The 13,669-nt window shown below is 47.9% G+C and overlaps 1 protein-coding gene across 2 annotated transcripts in view; it reads left to right on the forward strand.

Moving 5' to 3' along the window:
* The window catches only part of LOC134936469 (hepatic lectin-like), a 124,701-nt gene that overhangs the window by 46,895 nt on the left and 64,137 nt on the right, over nt 1-13,669 (forward strand). The gene's annotated exons all lie outside the window — the stretch shown is intronic.

The following is a 13,669-nucleotide window of genomic DNA, read 5'->3' on the forward strand; positions in this document are numbered from 1 at the left end:
ATGACGCAAAGAAAAAAAGAGGCGCAATGAGGTAGCTGTGTGAGTAAGATTAGCGACCCTAGTGGCCGACACAAACACCGGGCCCATCTAGGAGTGGCACTGCAGTGTCACGCAGGATGTCCCTTCCAAAAAACCCTCCCCAAACAGCACATGACGCAAAGAAAAAAAGAGGCGCAATGAGGTAGCTGTGTGAGTAAGATTAGCGACCCTAGTGGCCGACACAAACACCGGGCCCATCTAGGAGTGGCACTGCAGTGTCACGCAGGATGTCCCTTCCAAAAAACCCTCCCCAAACAGCACATGACGCAAAGAAAAAAAGAGGCGCAATGAGGTAGCTGACTGTGTGAGTAAGATTAGCGACCCTAGTGGCCGACACAAACACCGGGCCCATCTAGGAGTGGCACTGCAGTGTCACGCAGGATGTCCCTTCCAAAAAACCCTCCCCAATCAGCACATGATGCAAAGAAAAAGAAAAGAAAAAAGAGGTGCAAGATGGAATTGTCCTTGGGCCCTCCCACCCACCCTTATGTTGTATAAACAAAACAGGACATGCACACTTTAACCAACCCATCATTTCAGTGACAGGGTCTGCCACACGACTGTGACTGATATGACGGGTTGGTTTGGACCCCCCCCAAAAAAGAAGCAATTAATCTCTCCTTGCACAAACTGGCTCTACAGAGGCAAGATGTCCACCTCATCTTCACCCTCCGATATATCACCGTGTACATCCCCCTCCTCACAGATTATCAATTCGTCCCCACTGGAATCCACCATCTTAGCTCCCTGTGTACTTTGTGGAGGCAATTGCTGCTGGTCAATGTCTCCGCGGAGGAATTGATTATAATTCATTTTAATGAACATCATCTTCTCCACATTTTCTGGATGTAACCTCGTACGCCGATTGCTGACAAGGTGAGCGGCGGCACTAAACACTCTTTCGGAGTACACACTTGTGGGAGGGCAACTTAGGTAGAATAAAGCCAGTTTGTGCAAGGGCCTCCAAATTGCCTCTTTTTCCTGCCAGTATAAGTACGGACTGTGTGACGTGCCTACTTGGATGCGGTCACTCATATAATCCTCCACCATTCTATCAATGTTGAGAGAATCATATGCAGTGACAGTAGACGACATGTCCGTAATCGTTGTCAGGTCCTTCAGTCCGGACCAGATGTCAGCATCAGCAGTCGCTCCAGACTGCCCTGCATCACCGCCAGCGGGTGGGCTCGGAATTCTGAGCCTTTTCCTCGCACCCCCAGTTGCGGGAGAATGTGAAGGAGGAGATGTTGACAGGTCGCGTTCCGCTTGACTTGACAATTTTGTCACCAGCAGGTCTTTCAACCCCAGCAGACTTGTGTCTGCCGGAAAGAGAGATCCAAGGTAGGCTTTAAATCTAGGATCGAGCACGGTGGCCAAAATGTAGTGCTCTGATTTCAACAGATTGACCACCCGTGAATCCTTGTTAAGCGAATTAAGGGCTGCATCCACAAGTCCCACATGCCTAGCGGAATCGCTCCCTTTTAGCTCCTTCTTCAATGCCTCCAGCTTCTTCTGCAAAAGCCTGATGAGGGGAATGACCTGACTCAGGCTGGCAGTGTCTGAACTGACTTCACGTGTGGCAAGTTCAAAGGGCATCAGAACCTTGCACAACGTTGAAATCATTCTCCACTGCACTTGAGACAGGTGCATTCCACCTCCTATATCGTGCTCAATTGTATAGGCTTGAATGGCCTTTTGCTGCTCCTCCAACCTCTGAAGCATATAGAGGGTTGAATTCCACCTCGTTACCACTTCTTGCTTCAGATGATGGCAGGGCAGGTTCAGTAGTTTTTGGTGGTGCTCCAGTCTTCTGTACGTGGTGCCTGTACGCCGAAAGTGTCCCGCAATTCTTCTGGCCACCGACAGCATCTCTTGCACGCCCCTGTCGTTTTTTAAAAAATTCTGCACCACCAAATTCAAGGTATGTGCAAAACATGGGACGTGCTGGAATTTGCCCATATTTAATGCACACACAATATTGCTGGCGTTGTCCGATGCCACAAATCCACAGGAGAGTCCAATTGGGGTAAGCCATTCCGCGATGATCTTCCTCAGTTGCCGTAAGAGGTTTTCAGCTGTGTGCGTATTCTGGAAAGCGGTGATACAAAGCGTAGCCTGCCTAGGAAAGAGTTGGCGTTTGCGAGATGCTGCTACTGGTGCCGCCGCTGCTGTTCTTGCGGCGGGAGTCCATACATCTACCCAGTGGGCTGTCACAGTCATATAGTCCTGACCCTGCCCTGCTCCACTTGTCCACATGTCCGTGGTTAAGTGGACATTGGGTACAACTGCATTTTTTAGGACACTGGTGAGTCTTTTTCTGACGTCCGTGTACATTCTCGGTATCGCCTGCCTAGAGAAGTGGAACCTAGATGGTATTTGGTAACGGGGGCACACTGCCTCAATAAATTGTCTAGTTCCCTGTGAACTAACGGCGGATACCGGACGCACGTCTAACACCAACATAGTTGTCAAGGCCTCAGTTATCCGCTTTGCAGTAGGATGACTGCTGTGATATTTCATCTTCCTCGCAAAGGACTGTTGAACAGTCAATTGCTTACTGGAAGTAGTACAAGTGGGCTTACGACTTCCCCTCTGGGATGACCATCGACTCCCAGCGGCAACAACAGCAGCGCCAGCAGCAGTAGGCGTTACACGCAAGGATGCATCGGAGGAATCCCAGGCAGGAGAGGACTCGTCAGAATTGCCAGTGACATGGCCTGCAGGACTATTGGCATTCCTGGGGAAGGAGGAAATTGACACTGAGGGAGTTGGTGGGGTGGTTTGCGTGAGCTTGGTTACAAGAGGAAGGGATTTACTGGTCAGTGGACTGCTTCCGCTGTCACCCAAAGTTTTTGAACTTGTCACTGACTTATTATGAATGCGCTGCAGGTGACGTATAAGGGAGGATGTTCCGAGGTGGTTAACGTCCTTACCCCTACTTATTACAGCTTGACAAAGGGAACACACGGCTTGACACCTGTTGTCCGCATTTCTGGTGAAATACCTCCACACCGAAGAGCTGATTTTTTTGGTATTTTCACCTGGCATGTCAACGGCCATATTCCTCCCACGGACAACAGGTGTCTCCCCGGGTGCCTGACTTAAACAAACCACCTCACCATCAGAATCCTCCTGGTCAATTTCCTCCCCAGCGCCAGCAACACCCATATCCTCCTCATCCTGGTGTACTTCAACACTGACATCTTCAATCTGACTATCAGGAACTGGACTGCGGGTGCTCCTTCCAGCACTTGCAGGGGGCGTGCAAATGGTGGAAGGCGCATGCTCTTCACGTCCAGTGTTGGGAAGGTCAGGCATCGCAACCGACACAATTGGACTCTCCTTGTGGATTTGGGATTTCGAAGAATGCACAGTTCTTTGCTGTGCTGCTTTTGCCAGCTTGAGTCTTTTCATTTTTCTAGCGAGAGGCTGAGTGCTTCCATCCTCATGTGAAGCTGAACCACTAGCCATGAACATAGGCCAGGGCCTCAGCCGTTCCTTGCCACTCCGTGTGGTAAATGGCATATTGGCAAGTTTACGCTTCTCCGACGACAATTTTATTTTAGGTTTTGGAGTCCTTTTTTTTCTGATATTTGGTGTTTTGGATTTGACATGCTCTGTACTATGACATTGGGCATCGGCCTTGGCAGACGACGTTGCTGGCATTTCATCGTCTCGGCCATGACTAGTGGCAGCAGCTTCAGCACGAGGTGGAAGTGGATCTTGATCTTTCCCTAATTTTGGAACCTCAACATTTTTGTTCTCCATATTTTAATAGGCACAACTAAAAGGCACCTCAGGTAAACAATGGAGATGGATACTAGTATACAATTATGGACTGCCTGCCGACTGCAGACACAGAGGTAGCCACAGCCGTGAACTACCGTACTGTACTGTGTCTGCAGCTAATATAGACTGGTTGATAAAGAGAAGATGTCTATGTAACTATGTATGTATAAAGAAGACTGAAAAAAATCCACGGTTAGGTGGTATACAATTATGGACGGACTGCCTGCCGAGTGCAGACACAGAGGTAGCCACAGCCGTGAACTACCGTACTGTACTGTGTCTGCAGCTAATATAGACTGGTTGATAAAGAGAAGATGTCTATGTAACTATGTATGTATAAAGAAGAATGAAAAAAAACCACGGTTAGGTGGTATACAATTATGGACGGACTGCCTGCCGAGTGCAGACACAGAGGTAGCCACAGCCGTGAACTACCGTACTGTACTGTGTCTGCAGCTAATATAGACTGGTTGATAAAGAGAAGATGTCTATGTAACTATGTATGTATAAAGAAGAATGAAAAAAATCCACGGTTAGGTGGTATTACAATTATGGACGGACTGCCTGCCGAGTGCAGAGACACAGAGGTAGCCACAGCCGTGAACTACCGTACTGTGTCTGCTGCGACTGGATGATAAATGATATAAAAAATATATATATATCACTACTGCAGCCGGACAGGTATATATTATATATTATATAATGACGGACCTGCTGGACACTGTCTGTCAGCAGAATGAGTTTTATTTTTATAGAATAAAAAAAAAAAAAACACACAAGTGAAGTCACACGACGAGTGTTTAACTTTTTCAGGCAATCACAATATAAGTATACTACTAACTATACTGGTGGTCAGTGTGGTCAGGTCACTGGTCAGTCACACTGGCAGTGGCACTCCTGCAGCAAAAGTGTGCACTGTTTAATTTTAATATAATATGTACTCCTGGCTCCTGCTATAACCTATAACTGGCACTGCAGTAGTGCTCCCCAGTCTCCCCCACAATTATAAGCTGTGTGAGCTGAGCAGTCAGACAGATATATAATATATATAGATGATGCAGCACACTGGCCTGAGCCTGAGCAGTGCACACAGATATGGTATGTGACTGACTGAGTCACTGTGTGTATCGCTTTTTTCAGGCAGAGAACGGATATATTAAATAAACTGCACTGTGTGTCTGGTGGTCACTCACTATATAATATATTATGTACTCCTGGCTCCTGCTGTAACCTATAACTGGCACTGCAGTAGTGCTCCCCAGTCTCCCCCACAATTATAAGCTGTGTGAGCTGAGCAGTCAGACAGATATATATAATATTATATATAGATAATAGATGATGCAGCACACTGGCCTGAGCCTGAGCAGTGCACACAGATATGGTATGTGACTGACTGAGTCACTGTGTGTATCGCTTTTTTCAGGCAGAGAACGGATATATTAAATAAACTGCACTGTGTGTCTGGTGGTCACTCACTATATAATATATTATGTACTCCTGGCTCCTGCTATAACCTATAACTGGCACTGCAGTAGTGCTCCCCAGTCTCCCCCACAATTATAAGCTGTGTGAGCTGAGCAGTCAGACAGATATATATAATATTATATATAGATAATAGATGATGCAGCACACTGGCCTGAGCCTGAGCAGTGCACACAGATATGGTATGTGACTGACTGAGTCACTGTGTGTATCGCTTTTTTCAGGCAGAGAACGGATATATTAAATAAACTGCACTGTGTGTCTGGTGGTCACTCACTATATAATATATTATGTACTCCTGGCTCCTGCTATAACCTATAACTGGCACTGCAGTAGTGCTCCCCAGTCTCCCCCACAATTATAAGCTGTGTGAGCTGAGCAGTCAGACAGATATATATAATATTATATATAGATAATAGATGATGCAGCACACTGGCCTGAGCCTGAGCAGTGCATGGTATGTGACTGAGTCACTGTGTGCTGTGTATCGCTTTTTTCAGGCAGAGAACGGATTATAAAGTAAACTGCACTGTCCTCACTAGTAAACTCTCTCCACTCAGTCTCTACACTTCTACAGTAACAGTACTCCTCCTAGTCAGCTCCAGTAAATCTCTCTCAGTCTCTTATAATCTAAATGGAGAGGACGCCAGCCACGTCCTCTCCCTATCAATCTCAATGCACGTGTGAAAATGGCGGCGACGCGCGGCTCCTTATATAGAATCCGAGTCTCGCGATAGAATCCGAGCCTCGCGAGAATCCGACAGCGTCATGATGACGTTCGGGCGCGCTCGGGTTAACCGAGCAAGGCGGGAAGATCCGAGTCGCTCGGACCCGTGAAAAAAAACATGAAGTTCTGGCGGGTTCGGATTCAGAGAAACCGAACCCGCTCATCTCTAGTATTATGTGGGGGGTGAAAAAACTACCTGTAGTTTTTCCTGAATCAGAGGAATTAAATGATGTATGTGAGGGTTAACCCAGATAGAAAAGTGCTAATTTCAAAAAAGTTATTAGCATTATACCCTTTCCCGCCAGAGGTTAGGGTGCGCTGGGAAACACCCCCTAGGGTGGATAAGGCGCTCACACGCTTATCAAAACAAGTGGCGTTACCGTCTCCTGATACGGCCGCCCTCAGGGATCCAGCTGATAGGAGACTGGAAACTACCCTAAAAAGTATATACACACATACTGGTGTTATACTGCGACCAGCCATCGCCTCAGCCTGGATGTGCAGTGCTGGGGTCGTCTGGTTGGATTCCCTGACTGAAAATATTGATACCCTGGATAGGGACAGTATTTTATTGACTATAGAGCAATTAAAGGATGCTTTCCTTTATATGCGAGATGCTCAGAGAGATATTTGCACTCTGGCATCGAGAGTAAATGCGATGTCCATATCTGCCAGAAGGAGTTTATGGACGCGACAGTGGTCAGGTGATGCGGATTCCAAACGACATATGGAAGTATTGCCGTATAAAGGGGAGGAATTATTTGGCGTCGGTCTATCGGATCTGGTGGCCACGGCAACTGCCGGAAAATCCACCTTTTTACCTCAGACCCCCTCCCAACAGAAAAAGACACCGTCTTTTCAGCTGCAGTCCTTTCGGTCCTATAAGAACAAGCGGACAAAAGGACAGTCATATCTGCCTCGGGGCAGAGGAAGGGGTAAGAGAGGGCAGCAAGCAGCCCCTGCCCAGGAACAGAAGCCCTCTCAGGGTTCTGCAAAGCCCTCAGCATGACGCTGGGGCCTTACAAGCGGACTCAGGAGCGGTGGGGGGTCGACTCAAGAATTTCAGCGCACAGTGGGCTTGCTCACAGGTGGACCCCTGGATCCTGCAGGTAGTATCTCAGGGTTACAGGTTGGAATTCGAGAAGTCTCCCCCTCGCAGGTTCCTAAAGTCTGCTTTGCCAACGTCTCCCTCAGACAGGGCGACGGTATTGGAAGCCATTCACAAGCTGTTTTCTCAGCAGGTGATAGTCAAGGTACCCCTCCTACAACAGGAAAAGGGGTATTACTCCACGCTATTTGTGGTACCGAAGCCGGACGGCTCGGTAAGACCTATTCTAAATCTGAAATCTTTGAACCTGTACATACAAAAATTCAAGTTCAAGATGGAGTCACTCAGAGCAGTGATAGCGAATCTGGAAGAAGGGGACGTTATGGTGTCCCTGGACATAAAGGATGCTTACCTGCATGTCCCAATTTGCCCTTCACATCAAGGGTACCTCAGGTTCGTGGTGCAAAACTGTCATTATCAGTTTCAGACGCTGCCGTTTGGATTGTCCACGGCACCTCGGGTCTTTACCAAGGTAATGGCCGAAATGATGATTCTTCTGCGAAGAAGAGGCGTATTAATTATCCCTTACTTGGACGATCTCCTGATAAGGGCAAGGTCCACAGAACAGCTGGAGGACGGAGTAGCACTAACCCGACTAGTGCTGCAACAACACGGGTGGATTCTGAATTTTCCAAAATCTCAGTTGACCCCGACGACACGTCTGCTGTTCCTGGGAATGATTCTGGACACGGTTCAGAAAAAGGTGTTTCTTCCGGAGGAGAAAGCCAGGGAGTTATCCGAACTTGTCAGGAACCTCCTAAAACCAGGGAAAGTGTCTGTGCATCAATGCACAAGAGTCCTGGGAAAGATGGTGGCTTCTTACGAAGCGATTCCATTCGGCAGATTCCACGCACGAACTTTTCAGTGGGATCTGCTGGACAAATGGTCCGAATCACATCTGCAGATGCATCAGCGGATAACCTTATCGCCACGGACAAGGGTGTCTCTTCTGTGGTGGTTGCAGAGTGCTCATCTGTTAGAGGGCCGCAGATTCGGCATACAGGACTGGGTCCTGGTGACCACGGATGCCAGTCTGAGAGGCTGGGGAGCGGTCACACAGGGAAGAAACTTCCAGGGAGTATGGTCAAGCCTGGAGATGTCTCTTCACATAAATATACTGGAGCTAAGAGCGATTTACAATGCTCTAAGTCTGGCAAAACCCCTGCTTCAGGGTCAGCCGGTGTTGATCCAGTCGGACAACATCACGGCAGTCGCCCACGTAAACAGACAGGGCGGCACAAGAAGCAGGACAGCAATGGCAGAAGCTGCAAGGATTCTTCGCTGGGCGGAAGATCATGTGATAGCACTGTCAGCAGTATTCATTCCGGGAGTGGACAACTGGGAAGCAGACTTCCTCAGCAGACACGATCTACACCCGGGAGAGTGGGGACTTCATCCAGAAGTCTTCCACATGATTGTGAACCGTTGGGAAAAACCAATGGTGGATATGATGGCGTCCCGCCTCAACAAAAAACTGGACAGGTATTGCGCCAGGTCAAGAGACCCTCAGGCAATAGCTGTGGACGCTCTGGTAACACCGTGGGTGTTCCAGTCAGTGTATGTGTTCCCTCCTCTGCCTCTCATACCAAAAGTACTGAGAATTATACGGCAAAAGGGAGTAAGAACGATACTAGTGGCTCCGGATTGGCCAAGAAGAACTTGGTACCCGGAACTTCAAGAGATGCTCACGGAGGATCCGTGGCCTCTACCTCTAAGACGGGACCTGCTTCAGCAGGGACCGTGTCTATTCCAAGACTTACCGCGGCTGCGTTTGACGGCATGGCGGTTGAATGCCGAATTCTAAGGGAAAAAGGCATTCCGGAAGAGGTCATTCCTACACTGGTAAAAGCCAGGAAGGAGGTGACTGCACAACATTATCACCGCATTTGGAGAAAATATGTTGCGTGGTGTGAGGCCAGGAAGGCCCCCACGGAGGAATTTCAACTGGGTCGATGCCTACATTTCCTGCAAACAGGATTGTCTATGGGCCTCAAATTGGGGTCCATTAAGGTTCAAATTTCGGCCCTGTCGATTTTCTTCCAGAAAGAATTGGCTTCAGTTCCTGAAGTCCAGACTTTTGTAAAAGGAGTACTACATATACAGCCCCCGGTTGTGCCCCCAGTGGCACCGTGGGATCTTAATGTAGTCTTGGATTTTCTCAAATCCCATTGGTTTGAGCCGCTCAAATCGGTGGAGTTGAAGTATCTTACATGGAAAGTAACCATGCTACTGGCCCTGGCTTCAGCCAGGAGAGTATCAGAATTGGCGGCTTTATCATATAAGAGCCCATATCTGATTTTCCATACGGACAGGGCAGAACTGCGGACGCGTCCTCATTTTCTGCCTAAGGTGGTGTCAGCGTTTCACCTGAACCAGCCTATTGTGGTGCCTGCGGCTACTAACGATTTGGAGGATTCCAAGTTGTTGGACGTGGTCCGGGCATTGAAAATATATATTTCAAGAACGGCGGGAGTCAGAAAGTCTGACTCACTGTTTATATTGTATGCACCCAACAAGATGGGTGCTCCTGCTTCTAAGCAGACGATTGCTCGTTGGATTTGTAGCACAATTCAACTTGCACATTCTGTGGCAGGCTTGCCACAACCTAAATCTGTCAAGGCCCATTCCACAAGGAAAGTGGGCTCATCCTGGGCGGCTGCCCGGGGGGTCTCGGCATTACAACTCTGCCGAGCTGCTACTTGGTCAGGGGCAAACACGTTTGCAAAATTCTACAAATTTGATACCCTGGCTGAGGAGGACCTTGAGTTCTCTCATTCGGTGCTGCAGAGTCATCCGCACTCTCCCGCCCGTTTGGGAGCTTTGGTATAATCCCCATGGTCCTGACGGAGTCCCCAGCATCCACTTAGGACGTTAGAGAAAATAAGAATTTACTTACCGATAATTCTATTTCTCGTAGTCCGTAGTGGATGCTGGGCGCCCATCCCAAGTGCGGATTGTCTGCAATACTTGTACATAGTTATTGTTACAAACAAATTCGGGTTGTTATTGTTGTAAGCCGTCTGTTCAGAGGCTCCTACGTTTGTCATACTGTTAACTGGGTTCAGATCACAAGTTATACGGTGTGATTGGTGTGGCTGGTATGAGTCTTACCCGGGATTCAATATCCTTCCTTATTGTGTACGCTCGTCCGGGCACAGTATCCTAACTGAGGCTTGGAGGAGGGTCATAGGGGGAGGAGCCAGTACACACCACCTAATCCTAAAGCTTTATTTTTGTGCCCTGTCTCCTGCGGAGCCGCTATTCCCCATGGTCCTGACGGAGTCCCCAGCATCCACTACGGACTACGAGAAATAGAATTATCGGTAAGTAAATTCTTATTTTTCTGATGATTTCTTATTAGTATTGGGTGCAGTAAGCCAGCTAAAGGGGCCTATTTATAAATTAAAATTTGCAGAATATCCCCCGGAAACTCCATTTTCCATACCTCCTAACAGTTTGCAGTTATATAAAAATACCCCCGCTTGGCCTTGGCAAATCAATGCCATAGCAGGGTAGCACCAGCCCCGCCCCTGACCACATGGCATCATAATGGTGCACTGAAAGAGTGGTGCAGCCAGCAGTTAATAAATGAAGTCATAAATTAAGAGGGAAGTCCAGGAGCAGAGCATTCTGTCCCTCCTGGAGAGGGTCATGTTGGGAGGTATGTGGGGAGACTATGGGGGTCATTCCGAGTTGATCGTAGCTATGCTAAATTTAGCACAGCTACGATCGTAAACTCAGACATGCGGGGGGACGCCCAGCACAGGGATAATCCGCCCCGCATGTCAGTGCCGCCCCCTCCCCCCCGCACAAATACAAAAGCATCGCACAGAGGGGATGCCATTGTATCTGTGGAGTAACTCCCGGCCAGCGCAGCTCCTGCTCATTGCTGCCTGATATTGGGAAGACTGTATCATCTAAATGTTAAACTTCTGTCCAAGTGGCCAGGCAGCTGATGTATTATATATATTATAATGTATAACGCTACATTTCTGACCTAAGTCTGTTAGAGGAGGGGGACGGTACAATTCCAAAAACATTTCCCTGATAAAAATACAGGTCATGCAAAACTCTTTAAAATACTAGGGGATAAGAGATTGAAAAAATCCTGCCGCGCCCTCTGGACTGCTGCGAAAGGTAGGTAAAGGGAGATGTCACACAATCTCCAGAGGAGTAATTGGACAGAAAAAGAAATATTACCACCTAAACGCGCTGTCCAACCAAATTATTATATAAAAGCATCAACATAAACATAGATGGGGATATCCCAGCAGTCAGGAGTTAATAATCAATGTCCCAATTGATGAGAAAAAAGAGTCTCTAGTCTTAAGAGGAAAAGTTCAAAATGAGGAGGTTCTTGAAAACGGAGAATTCCACGGGGTACACACCGTACTCACGTCGACGAGCGAAGTCAAATATTCGTAAAGGTTTCTTTTCACATCAAAGATCCACTGGCGGGATGTCTCTGGAGGAGAAGTCCTTCAAACACGAATGCCCGATTTCCTCGGAAATACAAATGTGAAAAAAAAAAAAAAATGATGGTGTAGTATGTTTTAACCAATTTACGGATACTGATGATGGGGAAATAGGATGGATTCTGAGTATTGAGGGAAGATTTAGCGTACCGAACTTACGTTGGCACATATATGAATCCTCATATAAAGGTATCTTTGATGAATAATTCACAAGAAGGGATGTCCTAAGGTACAGGAGTATATGTATATTTCTTGGTACACACCGTACTCACGTGGATTCTAGGTGATTGAAGCTCATAAGGGTTTTTTTTTTCGGCCAGTAATTCGTCTGGTTGATGTCCTTTTAATGGTACTTTTTCGTAGTAATGGATCTCCCCGGTGGACCGGCAGCCGGGACGTGTGACAGTGTTCTGCCGATGTGTTCTGAGGATTCATATATGTGCCAACGTTAGTTCGGTACGCTAAATCTTCCCTCAATACTCAGAATCCATCCGATTTCCCCATCATCAGTATCCATAAATTGGTTAAAACATACAACACCATCAGTTTTTTCTTTTTTTTTCTTTTCACATACCGTAGGCGCGCGCAAAAATACATAGTGGCGTGGCTTCGTGGGGAAGGGGTGTGGCCACAAAATAATACCAATTCATAAAACGGTGCACAGTAGTCTCCATTATTCAAATTACGCTGCACAGTAGCACCACTACACCAGGTAGAGGCCCTTTTACACCTTACAGCGGACAGATTCCTCTTTTTACACATTACGGCAGACAGTGTCCCCTTTTTACACATTACGGCAGACAGCGTCCCCCTTTTTACACATTACGGCAGACAGCGTGCACTTTTTACACATAACGGCAGACAGCGTCCCCTTTTTACACATAACGGCAGACAGCGTGCCCTTGTTACACATAGCGGCAGACAGCGTACACTTTTTACACATAACGGCAGACAGCGTGCCCTTGTTAAGCATAGCGGCAGACAGCGTACACTTTTTACACATAACGGCAGACAGTGTCCCCCTTTTTACACATTACGGCAGACAGCGTCCCCTTTTTACACATTACGACAGACAACGTCCCCTTTTTACACATTGCGGCAGACAGCGTGCCCTTGTTACACATAGCGGCAGACAGCGTACACTTTTTACACATAACGGCAGACAGCGTGCCCTTGTTAAACATAGCGGCAGACAGCGTACACTTTTTACACATAACGGCAGACAGTGTCCCCCTTTTTACACATTACGGCAGACAGCGTCCCCTTTTTACACATTACGGCAGACAACGTCCCCTTTGTACACATTTCGGCAGACAGCGTGCCCTTGTTACACCTTACGGCAGGCAGCGTCCCCCTTTTTACACATTACGGCAGGCAGATTCCCCATTTTTACACATAGCGGCAGGCAGATTCCCCCTTTTTACACATTGCGGCAGGCAGATTCCCCATTTTTACACATAGCGGCAGGCAGATTCCCCATTTTTACACATAGCGGCAGGCAGATTCCCCATTTTTACACATTGCGGCAGGCAGTCCCAACAAAGACAGAAAGAAAGAAAGAAAGAAAGAAAGAAAGAAAGAAAGAAAGAAAGAAAGAAAGAAAGAAAGAAAGAAAGAAAGAAGAATTATACTTACCCTCTCCGCTGGCCCAGGCTCCTCGGTGCAGCTTGACGATTCCGGGGCAGTAGAGAAGGAGGAGGAGGGAGGTGGAGGAGGGAGCTGCAGCAGCGCTGTGTTACTGGTGGAGGCGCTGCTGCCCTCTGCTTCACTATAGGCTGTTCTCGGAAGACAGCCTATACTGAAGCAGAGGGGCAGCAGCAGCAGCGCCTCCACAGAGGCGTCACTCACCTCTGTGACACCCGGTGCGGCAACGAGGATAAAAGGGGCGGTGCTTCACGGGAATGGGCGGGGCTTAAATAGAGGGACGGGGCTTCGCGGGCAAAACCCGTTTTTAAACCATTGCAGGCACGTAAAGGGGGCGGGGCTTCGCGTCCCGACACCCGTTTTTTTTTTTCACTGGGGGGTGTGGGAGGTGAGGGCTGACTCTCG

This window comes from Pseudophryne corroboree, chromosome 6, assembly GCF_028390025.1.
Source record: "Pseudophryne corroboree isolate aPseCor3 chromosome 6, aPseCor3.hap2, whole genome shotgun sequence".
Taxonomy (NCBI): Eukaryota; Metazoa; Chordata; class Amphibia; order Anura; family Myobatrachidae; genus Pseudophryne; species Pseudophryne corroboree.